This window comes from Cheilinus undulatus, linkage group 21 (assembly GCF_018320785.1).
Source record: "Cheilinus undulatus linkage group 21, ASM1832078v1, whole genome shotgun sequence".
Classification (NCBI taxonomy): Eukaryota; Metazoa; Chordata; class Actinopteri; order Labriformes; family Labridae; genus Cheilinus; species Cheilinus undulatus.
The window spans coordinates 7,537,457-7,550,636 of NC_054885.1; positions in this window are offsets into that span (position 1 = coordinate 7,537,457).

Sequence of the window (13,180 nt, forward strand, 5' to 3'; positions counted from 1 at the left end):
AAACCATACAGTCTGTTATTTCAACAACAAATGGTGAAAAAAAACATAAATTTTATAGCACATATGTACAAATATGAATGAAATAAAAAGAGTCGTCTGCCTACAGTCCAAATTTCCCACAAAAATGGCAAAAAGACAAAAAACAGTCAAAACTGAAACACTGGCAATGTTGGGAAAAGATGATGGAGCTTGAAAGGAGTAAAGGGTTGGTTATGTTTTTGCTTAATTTTGACCATGTTTAGCAGTTTGCACACAATTTTTCTGCAATTCCACTCCTGCCAATTCCACCAACTTCTTAAAATGTTGCCAACTTCTTTGTGCAGATTGGACAATGTGCAGGAGGACATAAGCCACATTTTAACAAAAATTCTGCCACAAGACGAAGGTAGAGAGAGTTTCCTAAGTTGTACAAATATGTTGGCAACATTTTGGAACCACTGGAAATGTATTTATACAATTTCATCATGTGTTTCAAAATGCTTAAATCTTTACTAATTTATTAACCAATGGCATTAAAAAGCAATGTATATAATTAAAAAAAAAAAACATTACTGTCTAAATTGCAATATTTCTAAAATATTGCCAGTGCATGTGTATTTTACCATATGTTAAAAAAACAGTTTGCCATATACTACTGAAGAGACAGAAAACACTGTCAAAATTGCAAAATAACATTGACAATGTTAGGAAAAGATAGTGGAGCTGGAAAGGATCGAGGGTTGTTAATGTTTTTTTGTCGAACAGACCATGTTTAGGAGACTGCCTATGACTTTTTGATAACTAAAAAAGACATCACCTTAACTTCAGGTCTATTTTTATGAAAGTTGGCACAAAAGAGAGCAAAAAAGCCCTGCCTAAGTTGTACAAATATGTTGGTAATATTTCGGAAAAATTTCTAAAACATCTGTACAGTATCATAGGTTTCAAAACTGTTAAAACCATTGATTCAATGACCGTTAGTGTCAAATTGAAGTAATTGATTTAAAGAATGACGTTTTCATAACCACAGTACTGTCCAAAATTGCACAAATAGATTGATGACTTTTGGAAAAGAGCTAAGAGCTAGCAAAGTGTGAGGGTTGACAATATTTTTGTGCAATTTAGGTAGTTTATGGAAATTTTCCTGCAATTACTTCCATAAAAAATGAAATAAGTCAATCTACAGTTGTTTTAATCAATACCTGCAGCAAGAGAAAGCGGGAGTGCACTGCTTAGGTTTAACAAATATTTTGGCAATTTTTTTTAAAACCATTGCCAATGTATTTTTACAATACACTATGTTCCAAAACAGCTGAGTTTTTGCCATGCTGCAAAAGAAAAAAAAGGCCTGTCAGAACTGCATAAAAACATATTGGGAAAAGATGGTAGGGCTGGCAGATGGAAAGGGTTGGCAATGTTTTTGTGTAATTTAGACCATGTTTAGGAGTTTGGATATGGAGGAACTTTGGATATCTGTTAAAAAGAAATTAACTTCAGTCATATTTTAACCAGTGCCAGTGCAGTTGTACAGATACGTTGGCAATATTTTGAAACTTTTGCCAATATATTTATACAAATACCATCTTTTTCTAAACAAAAACAGTAATTTAATGAACAAAAGTGTCAAAAAGTAATGTAATAGTTTAAATAATTACATTTTCATAACCAGAGTACAGTCTAAGTTGCGCAAATATGTGCAATTAAGATAGTGTATCGAAGTTTGCCTGCAGTTTATATTCTTATAAAAATAAATTAGTTGATCTACGGTCACATTTTAACCAAAAGCTTCTGAAAAGAAATTAAAAGAGCACTGCTGAAGTTTTACATATATGATGGTAATATTTTGGAACCATTGCCGATATATTTGTTCAGTACCGTCCAGCTACAGCACCGTCTAAACTGCACAAATACATTGGCAATGTTTGGTTGAACTGAACAGAGAAACTCTCACTCTTCCCAGTTCCACCCACATTTCTAAATATTGCTGACGTATTTTTGCAATTTATTAGACAGTGTGTGGAAGTTGCCTGCAATTTTCCATTTCAACAAAAAAGAAATGGATGATCTTCAGACACGTTTTAACCAAAAGCTGCCACAACAAAGAGAGAGTGAGGTAAAGCTCTGCTTTTTAAGAATACACAGGTTGGCAATATTTTGGAAATGTTTCCCAATGTGTGTTCCAAATTTATGAAAATAATTGGCGATAGTTTAATAAAATGAAGATAAGTGCATTTTTGAAACTAGAGCACTCTCAGAATTGCATAATTGTAAATGTGGAAAAGTGTGTGGAACTCATAAAAACCCTCACTACACCAGGTCCAACCACATTACCAAATGTCGGGCAAATTAAACTGTGTCCAGGAGTTAACCCAGCAATTTTTAAAGATTGACAAAAAACCAAGTTGTTTGTCTTTAGTCACATTTTAATCAAAAGTTTACACAAGACAGAGTGCTGCCCAAATTTTTAGCTGAATTTTACAAAAGTTGGCAATTTTATCTGTTGCACAATCCATATACAAAAACATGCATTAGAAAAAAAAGATCTCAGTTACTTTAAAAATTTTAAGTTCTGAAACTAAACTACAAAAAGCAGTCATATTTAAACATGAGATAAAGTGATCAGAATTGCACAAATTCATTGGCAACATTTCCACGTGGAAACTAAAGTGTTTGACCTCAAGGTCAGTAGTCAGATTTTACCCAATAGTTGCTTTTATAAAAGAAAGAGCCATGTCTAAATTGCATAAAAACATTGTCAACAATTCTGAAAGATGGGTGGAGCTGGAGAGGAGTGTGCAGCATGGTTTTTAAAATCAAACAGCAAAATATGGAAACCTTGGCAGAGCTGGTGAAAATCAACACCCTCAGTCCATGCCTGTTCCACACATTTTTCTGAAAGTTGCCAACATATTTGTGCAATTTAGACTGAAAGCAGGAGTTTGCTGCAATTTTTAAAATCTTGAACTATCCAAAATTTGATGCTCAGGACTTCGACTTCTTTGCGTTGTTATCCAACAGGTATAAATCACATCCAGTGTTAATTTTGAAGTTTATTTTTCAGGTATCATGAGGAGTTTGAGGAGTTTATTTTGAAGGACCCAGGTAAAAGGCAACATGAGGCCGATTTAATTGTATTTAAAGCAAACGCAGAATCATGTGTTGTCTTTATTATCCCACAGAAATCCACTCTTTCTTTGATTTGATCTGCTCTACCAGGGTTTACTTGTTATAAAGACATGGAGGGCATTTTCATGGGCTTGGGCCTCCGGCAGAGCTTCCTGGGATGCTTCCCTGGGAATGCTATAAACAATCAAACTCTATTTTTTTGCACGCTATTACCATTCTAAACACTCATGGTACTTATTGAAATAATTTCTTAATTTCATGCTAACTTATTTGGCCCATGGCTGGAGGCCCCTTAGAGCACAAGACCCCGGGCCTTTCTGACCTTTGCCTCATGCCAAAACTGATGATGAGTCTGAGATTGAGTAGCAGCTGCAGAGATTTTCTCAGATTGCAGTAAACAAACTAAAAAGATGTTTGATCAATAATTCAAAGAGCGGAGAGGAGACAGATTCTCACCACCCACCTCAGCTGGACCCGTCCCAGCTGATATTACTCCAGATTTCATCATGTTTTCAGCTCTCTGTGTTTTGAGTGCGTGTTGCAGGGATGCTGCAGGCTGTGAGGCTGGCTCGCTCACGTGCTCACTCTGAGCTCCTCTCTCTATAGAAACACGGAGTGGTGTGACATTAACATGCATGACTGAGCTCCTCCCTGACGCTCCTTCACCGCTCTGTTCCTCACCCACTGGCACTGCATCCCCCTCCTCCTAGGGCTGGGAAATACGTCCACTTCAGATGATTTATCAATTAATGTGAGACCGTGTAATAGGTTGTTGGCAATCATGTGATCCTGACTGTCGGTTGGGGGTCAGGGATGGGGAGAGCCGTTAGGAATGAATGGAAACATTTAACATATAAAAATTCCTTATTTTTTCACAAACATGATTTTAATTGAAACTGTATTATCAACTGAATAAACCTTGTAAAGTAAGTGACCAAGTAAAGACGTGCCGTTCACCAACGAGCCTATTTTACAAAACGGTTCTTTTATATTAGCCACAGTAGCTAGCTCCCATTTGAGTTTCCTTTCCTCCCTCCTTTGTCATTTTTTAATCCACGTGTAAAAAACCACACTGGTACTAAATGAAGAGCCATTTGGGAGCCAAACAACCAGCTCTACTGAGCTGATCTTGTCTCTTACTTATAAACGTTGAGTACGCACAAAACAGGGCCTAAAGTTGGTGTGCACTAACTCGCTCGTTTCCATGTTTCTCCCCGGCAAATCCATCTTGCAAAGCTCCCATCGGAACACATTGTGGCAGGACCAATCAGTGTCAAGGGGCAGTACCTCCGGGCAAGGTGGAGTCGTGAGTATGCAACCGGAGACAAGAGGCCGGTGCAGTTATGGTGGAAGAGATTAGCGTGGATGCTGCTATAGTGTCCGTTTTATTAGAACTTGACGACATTTCTTCGTTAAAAGAAGAAAAAGAACAGTAGTGAGTTGTTTTCCATTAAAAAAACGACAAAAGTCTACAGTCACCGTGCAGTTCTCTATGGCGTTTACTCCTTGGTAGCGGCTGCGACATCACGTGTTTTGTTGCTCTGATTGGCCCATAAAGATGTGACAGACAGAGCGATGATCCAATCACCCTCTGAGTTTTTTTCAAAGGCTCTACCCTTTCCCAAACGCTGTCTATGAGAGGTTTTCTAGATGGATGTGTGAATCAAATCCATCTGGCATGTCAGATTAGACGTGCGCCACTTTCCGATCAAAGTATTTCATCTATGAAAAACAGACCTTACAATAAAATGTGTACACCTGTAAAGAACCAATGCATCCAAATGTTTGTGTTCCAACTTAAATGCTAATCGCCAGGGTTTTCCCTCTGTGATGGTCTGTCAGCCAACGGCAGGCTGTTCCATTATCATGTCATGCTGGCTGGTTATAGCAGAATGGAGAGAGAGATAGAGCCCCCGTCCACACGGAGATGAATTCACGAGTACATGCAAAAGTTTGTGTCGTATCAGCCAACCGCATTTTTCTTGAAACAATTACATCATACATAGTGTTGCCCACTTGTGCTGCATACGCTGTAGAACCAAAACAACATGGCTTTTACAGCCAAATCTGATGCTCTTTTACCACCACGGTGAACAGCGTACGCCAGGTGTTCTTAAAGCCAACATAGAGAACAACCAGAAGGGCAACCAGGAGAAAGTTTGTGGCAGTTTTCTAAGATCTTCTCCTGTTTTTCAGTGCATTCTCGTGGCAGCAATACAGCGCCACATACAGGCTTGCATATATACTACAGCGTTTTCAGTCGTTTTCAGCTTATGCCGACATTTCCTGAAATGATCCATGTTTACGGAAAACTTTTTCAAAACGAAACGGCAATATATAGTTTTTGTCTCCGTGTGGACAAGGCCAGAGAGAGCCTGTGTTATTTTAATATTCAGCAGTAAAACTCAATAATCAGCAAGAAAACAACTTTAGGGTCACAGAGGTGTTGTGCATTATGATTCTATGTGTTGAGCCATGTTCTGAGTCAAATAAAGGTCTAAAATAATTTGCATGTCTGCCACAGCAGTTGATCCAGAAAGTTTATACCAGTATGGCTGTGGTATAGAGATCAGTAACAGGAAGGAAAAATAGTATTGGAACATCTCTACTGTTAACCAAGCAAGCTGGATATTAGTGCAACTTTAATATCGCTTCATATCTAAGTTTTTTTTAACAACTTTCATCTTACTTCATCCTCAAACCTACAGCAGGAAAATGACAGTTTGATTGACTGTTTTTTGTTTTGTTTTTATGCAATTTAGAAAGTGCCTTAAACTGGTTTAAATATGACTGAAGATCGGTAGATTTTTAGTTTCTCTACTCTTTGACACCACTATTCATTAAAGGGGACAAATTATGCAAAAATCACTTTTCCAGGCTTTTCTAGCAAAAATATATGTCCCTGGGGAGTGGGGAGTTAGCATCACCCCAGGTCCCCCAGGTCTCAGCTGCCAGCTGAGAGGAGGAGAGCCACATCCATTCCCTGAGAGGGGCGGGGTCAGGGGTGGAGTCAGACCGCTCATTATCATTTAAAGCTACAGACACAGAATCAGCTCGTTTAGAGCAGGGCTGAAACAGAGGGCTTTTTAGACAACAATCCAATACTTTTTTTTTTTTTTTTTTTACAAAAATCCAATACTGAAGTGTTTTTTTCAGCAACAAACTTCACAGGCATGTTTTGGGGTTCTCTGAGACCAATATAAACTTGTCTTTAAAGTGTAAAATATGTCCCCTTTGAAACTATGGAGATTTTATCATTTTGAAACTTGCAGTAATCAAGAGTTGACATTTTTTTCAACTTTTATAAAAAGGAATTGCCCATTGTTTGTGCAAATAAGAGAGTGCTCCATTTCTCTCCTTGCTATAAGATCTGATTTTTTTTTGAGTAACAAATTCCATCATCCTGCTCTTTTCTGCAGTAGTACATTGTTGCCAAGGCATGTGCAATTTAGAGAGTGCTTTCTCTGCGTTTTAGAATGACTGAAGACCTAGAATTGCTTTTTTTTAAGTTTCTGTACTTTTTGACACCAAAGATAATTTGAATAATAGAGTTTATATCATGGCAAATGGTATTTAAGAGTAATATTTTTTTTACAACCTTAACATATAGGAACATTGACATTTTTTGTGCAATCAGCAGAGTCCTCTCTTTCTCTTTCTGCATCTTTAATATTTGATGTTTGTAAACAAATATCAATTTTCTGTATTTTGTTGCCAACTTCTTTGTGCAATTGAAGGAGTTTGTCTGCAACTTCACAAAAACCTTAGCAGCAGAGCAGGTGAAACTGGCAAGGAGTGAGGGCTTCTACATGATTTGTTCTTATTTATCGTGCAATAAGGAGTCAAGTTTTGATAATTAAAAACAAATAAATGCCATCATGGGGTGTTTAGAACTTCTATCTGTGTTGCTGTGGTAGCTAAGAGGTTTAAGTGTTGTTTGATTTTTACTAGGATCACATCAAAGTCGATCATCCTGGTATTTAAATGGTGTTGGTCTGTATCGCCCAGCCCTAGCTCCTCCCCCCTCCTCCATCACCTCACATGCCTTTAACTGCATCCCTCTTCTCCATCTTGTTTCCTCCTTTTTTTCTCAGCATCCTCTCCTCCCCCTCTCTCTGTATTCCCACAGCCCCTCCCCTCTCCTGCATCCTCTCTCTCTCTCCATCCTCCTCGCACTCACACACCCATCCCGCTGGTCTTTGAGGCTGCTGCTGTTACGCAATGCTGCTCCCCGGTGTGGCGATGTGATCATTACGCAACATCTCCTCATCCTCTGAATACAGACGAGCCGCAGGACGGAGGCAGAGAGGGAAACATCGGAGAGATAACACGGGGCATCCTCTGCGTGTGACGGGTGGGGAAGCATCCTCTGCCTCTGTTGTTGTTTTGATTGTTCTGCTCAGTCAGTCTGTTTACAGACAAAGACACAGCACAGTCAAACTGTGGTTATGGTTTGATCAGGATATTCAGCTGGACTGCTGTCCTAAGCAGCAACCTCTGATGCTGTGATTTTAACACCCCATGTTAAACAGTTTTTACACCACAAATTAACATGATCACAGCCTGGCTAAACAGACAATTTAGGTTGGAATAGTTCATGGGTGCACACTGAACAGTACTGAATTTTCACATTAACCACTCTGGTTTGAAAAAAAAAGGAAGCGAGTTCTTGATGATTAGGGTCAGGACTGATATGACTGCAAGCCAGTATGCTGCATGTTTGTCAGCAGGCTTAAGGCCTGCCTCCACTCCTCCTCTTCATCTGGTTTCTAGGTTATAAAAAAAAAAACATCAGAGATAGTGTTTGCAATATGACAGATTGGCTTCAAAATACAGCTCCAGTAACCAAAGGGGTTAAGTCATGAAGATTTTGATTAATACCTTACACAGTCTACTGTACATCCTTGTCACAGGACACAAGGGCTGGAGGAGAACTGATTTATTGATGGAACAGTGCCTAGAAGAAGTTTTCACCCCTTTACCCTTTTATTGATTTTGATTTTTTTGACAAGAGAAATTACAACAAAACCTCTTTAATATTAAAGTGAAAACATTTCTACAAATTAATGTCAGCCAAAGAAAAAAAATGCTAAATAAGTGACTGCATAAAATAAATAATCACAGCTCTGAGTCTGTGTGGATAGGTCTCAATCAGGTCTGGACACTGATTTTACTCTTTGCAAAACTGCTCCAGCTCTGTCAGGTTGCAGCTGGATTGGGTGTGAACAGCCCTTTTCAAGTCCAGCTCTAAATTCTCTGCTGGATTGAGGTCTGGGCTTTGACTCCGGGACATTCACATTTCTGTGTAGCGTTTACTGTATGCGTCGGCTCATTGTTTTGCTGGAAAATAAATCTTTTCTCAAACCGTAGTTCTCTTGCAGAATGAATAAGATTCATTTTACCTTCTACCTTTAAAAGCCTTCCTAGGCTGACTGCTGAGAAGCATCCCCACAGCATGATGCTGCCACCGCCATGCTTCACAGTGGGGATGGTGTGTTTGTGGCAGGTGTTTTTGTTCTGTGTTGTGTTGCCAACATAAATGTGCAATTTAGAGAGCTTTATCTTTTGGAAGCAGAATGACTAAAGATCTGTTGATTTGTATTAAATTTCTATGGTTATTTATACACAGATCATTACATTGAGATTGTATCATTGAATTTTTGGCAACCTTAACATATGGCAGCAGGTGTCCAAACTATGGCCCAGGGGCCAAATGGGGCCTGCAGTCCATTTTTGATTGGCCCTCAGAAAATTCATGATATAAAGTGAAACATGGCCCACATTTGAACATGAACATTGTGCTTTATTGTACTGAACTTCGTAGATTCAGCACATGCTGGTGCTACCATGTTAATTCCGAAAACAAACACTTTGACAAGAATGTACTGATGCTTTCTATGTAACAAAATTGGGACAACACTGTAAATAGTGTAATCATTTTCAACCAGAACAATAAAATCTTGATTTATAACTCTTTGATAGATTACAGTAGCAAAAAGCAATAGCAGTAACATTTTAGGGGCAGAGCCAGTGGTAGCCAGGGCTAAACAAGGCCCCCCAAAATCTGATTGGCCTCACCAAAATCCTGAAAATATCCCATATTTTTTATACCCATATCTTAACCTGCATTAGATTGGTTTTAAATATCCTCAAGGCAAGGAACATGAAATTGCGCCCACCATCCTTATTTATTGTTGTATGTGGCCCTCAGTGGGAAAAGGTTGGACACCCCTGACATATGGGAATATTGCTCAACTTTTTAATGCATTTAAGACAGCGCTCTTTTCTCTCGCTGCAGCTTCAGATCTGAAGTTTTCTTGAAAAACAGCCTTCATCTTCATCCTCTTACCTGCAGCAGAAAATGACGTCCATGTTCTGTGTTTTGTTGCCAACATAACTGTAATTTATTTGCTACTGGATCTTCGTCACGTTGACCATGCGAACAGTTTATGGAAAAAATGGTGGAAACATAGATGAACTTTACACTGTTGTACATTTTATACATACACAACAGTTCACTCTTGGCACAATTAAAATGCATGCTATTCCTGCAGAGTGGTGTATACTGAAAGGAAAAAATTAATTTAGTTATGCCAAGCAGCTTTTTCCTGTTAACTTCCAGGTAAAAGCCCAGCGTGGAAACTGGAGCATGCACAGACTGACTTTGATTTAGGTGTCTGCCTAGAATCTGTTTACATTTTGCATTAATAGCCATTTTGGACGCTGGAATATCAAGTTTATAACATGCACTTAAAAAAAAGAAAAAACAAAACAAAGTGGTTCCAAATGAAGAGTGATGTGGGACCTGAAAGACTAGCTCTTATTACTGAGCTTATAATCCAGATCTTTACAAGGAGCTGGAATTCCTATCACCACAAATGAAGCTAGACAGATGTAATCAAACCACTCTTCTTTTTACTGGCAGGCTACTTCGGTTTTATTTGTTGATGGAGAGATCTTTCATGCATGTCAGTACTTGTAAGAGCCACACTGCAAAACCAGTTTGGATAAAGGCCTCCTAGATCATTGGTTCCCAATCCAGGACACCCCGGGTAGGGGGGCAAAGATCGTAGGGGTGGTGTGAGGCTTTGTCTGCTCTGAGGCTGTAAAATTAGATTTGCAAATATTGACTAAAACCATGATTAAGCAGTTATTAAGTAGTTTATACAATGATCTTTTGATAAGAAAAGCATGCATAGGCTTTTTGGGGGGTTTATCAGTGAAACAATTGAAATCTATGTTGATTTTTGACGGCAGTGTGTCACTTTTTCCTCCCTCTTGGGTCCTGGGTGGGCTCCACTTTTGTTTTTGTTTTTTTTGGGGCCTCGTCGTGCCTTTATTGGATAGAGGACAGTGGATAGACTCGGAAACAGGGATGAGAATGGGGGATAGGGGCCACGCGCGTACATGGTGCACACCTTGACCACTCGGCCATCGGCGCGCCCCGGCTCCACTTTTCTTAGGTACATGTAGGGGGGGCTCTAAGGAAAAATGGTTGGAAACACTGTCCTAGACCACTTCTATGCAGTCTAACCTATCAGATATAAGGTTTTCCTCAGTAGGCATTGAGGTGTGATAAGGATTACCACTCAGTATCAAAATGTCCAGAATGAATGTTAATGCAAGGATGCATTATCCCCTCTTGAGAATAGCAATCAACATGCTGACATGCATTTTAAAGGTCGAGTTTTAGTCACACAGTGATTAGACTTTAACAGAGACCACATCAAGGTCAAACCCTGAGCCGTCACATCATTAAATCCAGATTTTATTTTCCATATGCATGATACAAGATACAGTTAGGACATGTTACTGCAGCTGCATGTATCCTATACAAGGTTAGAACAATACAAAAACACAGAAACAGATGTTATAGAAAAAGAGAAAACAAAACACCACAAAACAAACAAAACTTTAGAAATTTCCTCAAGAGAGACTTTTACATTTTTTAGGAGTATTGAAGCTACTTGGAATAGTAAACAAAGATGTAGTTTTGTCCATGTGCAGCACTCAAACCAGAGAAAAACCTCTCGGATCAGAACCACAAAATAGATATTTACACTCGGATTTAGATGCAATTTGGTGCCACCTGTAGGTAAAGAATCAAACAGCAATTTTATGCTTGCTGTTGTTCTAATGATTGAATCAAAATTTAAAATAAACTAAGATCTTCAGCTGCCAAGAGAAAGTGAGAGAGCATGATAAAAACTGCACAAAAATATTGGCAATGACGGGGTGAAGCTGGTGAGAAGAAATGGTGGAGTTTGCCTGCAATTTTTTAGAGATTAAAACTAGAAATTACCCGATACTGAGTATCAAATACTATGATTTTAGTATAATCAAATTATACTGACACCTGTTTGACATGTTAAAAATAGAAAACGTTCACAAACAATATTGTGTAACTTCTTTTTTTAATGAACAAAAATTGCAGGCGATGTTTTTGATGCTGTAAAAATTGCACAAACACGATGGCAAAGTTTAGAAAAGATAATGGAGCTGGTGAGTGGTGAGAGTTTCCGCCTTTCCTCTGTCCCTCCAGGCCATTTCTGCTCACTTTTCTATATGTTGCCGACACTTTTGTGCAACTTAGTCAACAATCTCTCCATTCTAGTAAAAGTTTTGTGGTTTTATCAGGTAATATATGGTTGATTTTTGTGACAACCCCACTGGTGCCACCTGCAGACCAAAAGCCATATTTTTTTACACTTCTGTTTACGTAAAATTTACAATCAAATTACCATATTTCAAAACTAGCATGTCCAGCTGTCACTATGTTTTTGGACATATTATTTTACATCTTCATGCTCAACTTAAAGCTGATAAAATTCCTGAAATAGGTTCATTTAAACATGTTATCAAAGGAGATAATAGTCTCAAGTTTCTTGTTGAAATTTTGTCTTTTTTAATCCCAAGGATGAAACAAAAACAAAGAAATCAGCTGCTACAGAGAGAAAAATCTGCAGTTTTATTTCCATCTCTGTCTGTAGGTGGCGACAGACTCATCTGCTGCTGTCATGTCATTTTAAATCAGTTCAAGCTCACTGATTGGGTTTTTAGTCAGAGGTCGGCTCCATAAGGTGCTACACATTCAAACTACACAAACAAAGGTTGCTACATAGTGAATGCAGAAATATTAACAATATTCATCTGTTGTCTTCTAAAAGCTCTCCTGGACTGTACCTTTCCTCAGCAACACATTTAGATTGAGTTAAAAAAACAACCAAAAGGTTTGCATTCATTAACCACATTAATGTAGAAACAACATAATGCAGTCAATGTCAAGTCTGAATGTCAATTGCAAAAAGAACAAACATTATTTTTAGAAAGTGTCTGTTATATTTCACCATCATCAAACAAAAACAGAACACAGAAGTCATCAGAAAACACGCTGCCTGATCCAGCGTGTCCTGATTAAATCAATCTTTATCATCAGATATCAATCCACACAGTGATCTGCAGATTTCAGCCCCAACGTCAACACTGGCTGCACAAAGACAGGAGGCGCTATAGTGCAGATGACAAACTCTTGTGACCGCACAGCACCGACGGACCGTCTAAAAACACGGCGTGTGTATTTTTCAGTGATGGTTCCAGACGTAAGTACACTTGGTGTAAAAGAAAGACGACTTTACTGTGAGGAGTCATGCATCGGGATCCCGCACTACAGAGGACCCAAAAATGGAAGCACAATGACTTTGGGGCGTTTTATATTTAGTACATCATCATATTCATTTTTTACATACAACATCACTGAAATTAAACAAGCATTACATTACAGAGGATTATTGCCACATGTATTTTCTGTCTTTATCCCGGCGAGTACGAGTGCAAGCTGACTGAAAATCGGTAAAATCAGCCAAAGACACTTTGAGATCAAAAAGTCCCATAACAGTCTGTAGAGATTCACTTACTAATTTAGACTCAGACGCTTTGGCAAAAGGAACTCACTTCATCTTTTATAATGTTTGCCAAATGGATCTAAGCTGCTTTTATGTGCTCTCTGCTTCAACCAACACTGCTGTGAAGCCCTGCGTCCTTTTTTAAAAACCGCTCACCATTGGAAGTGTTGGAT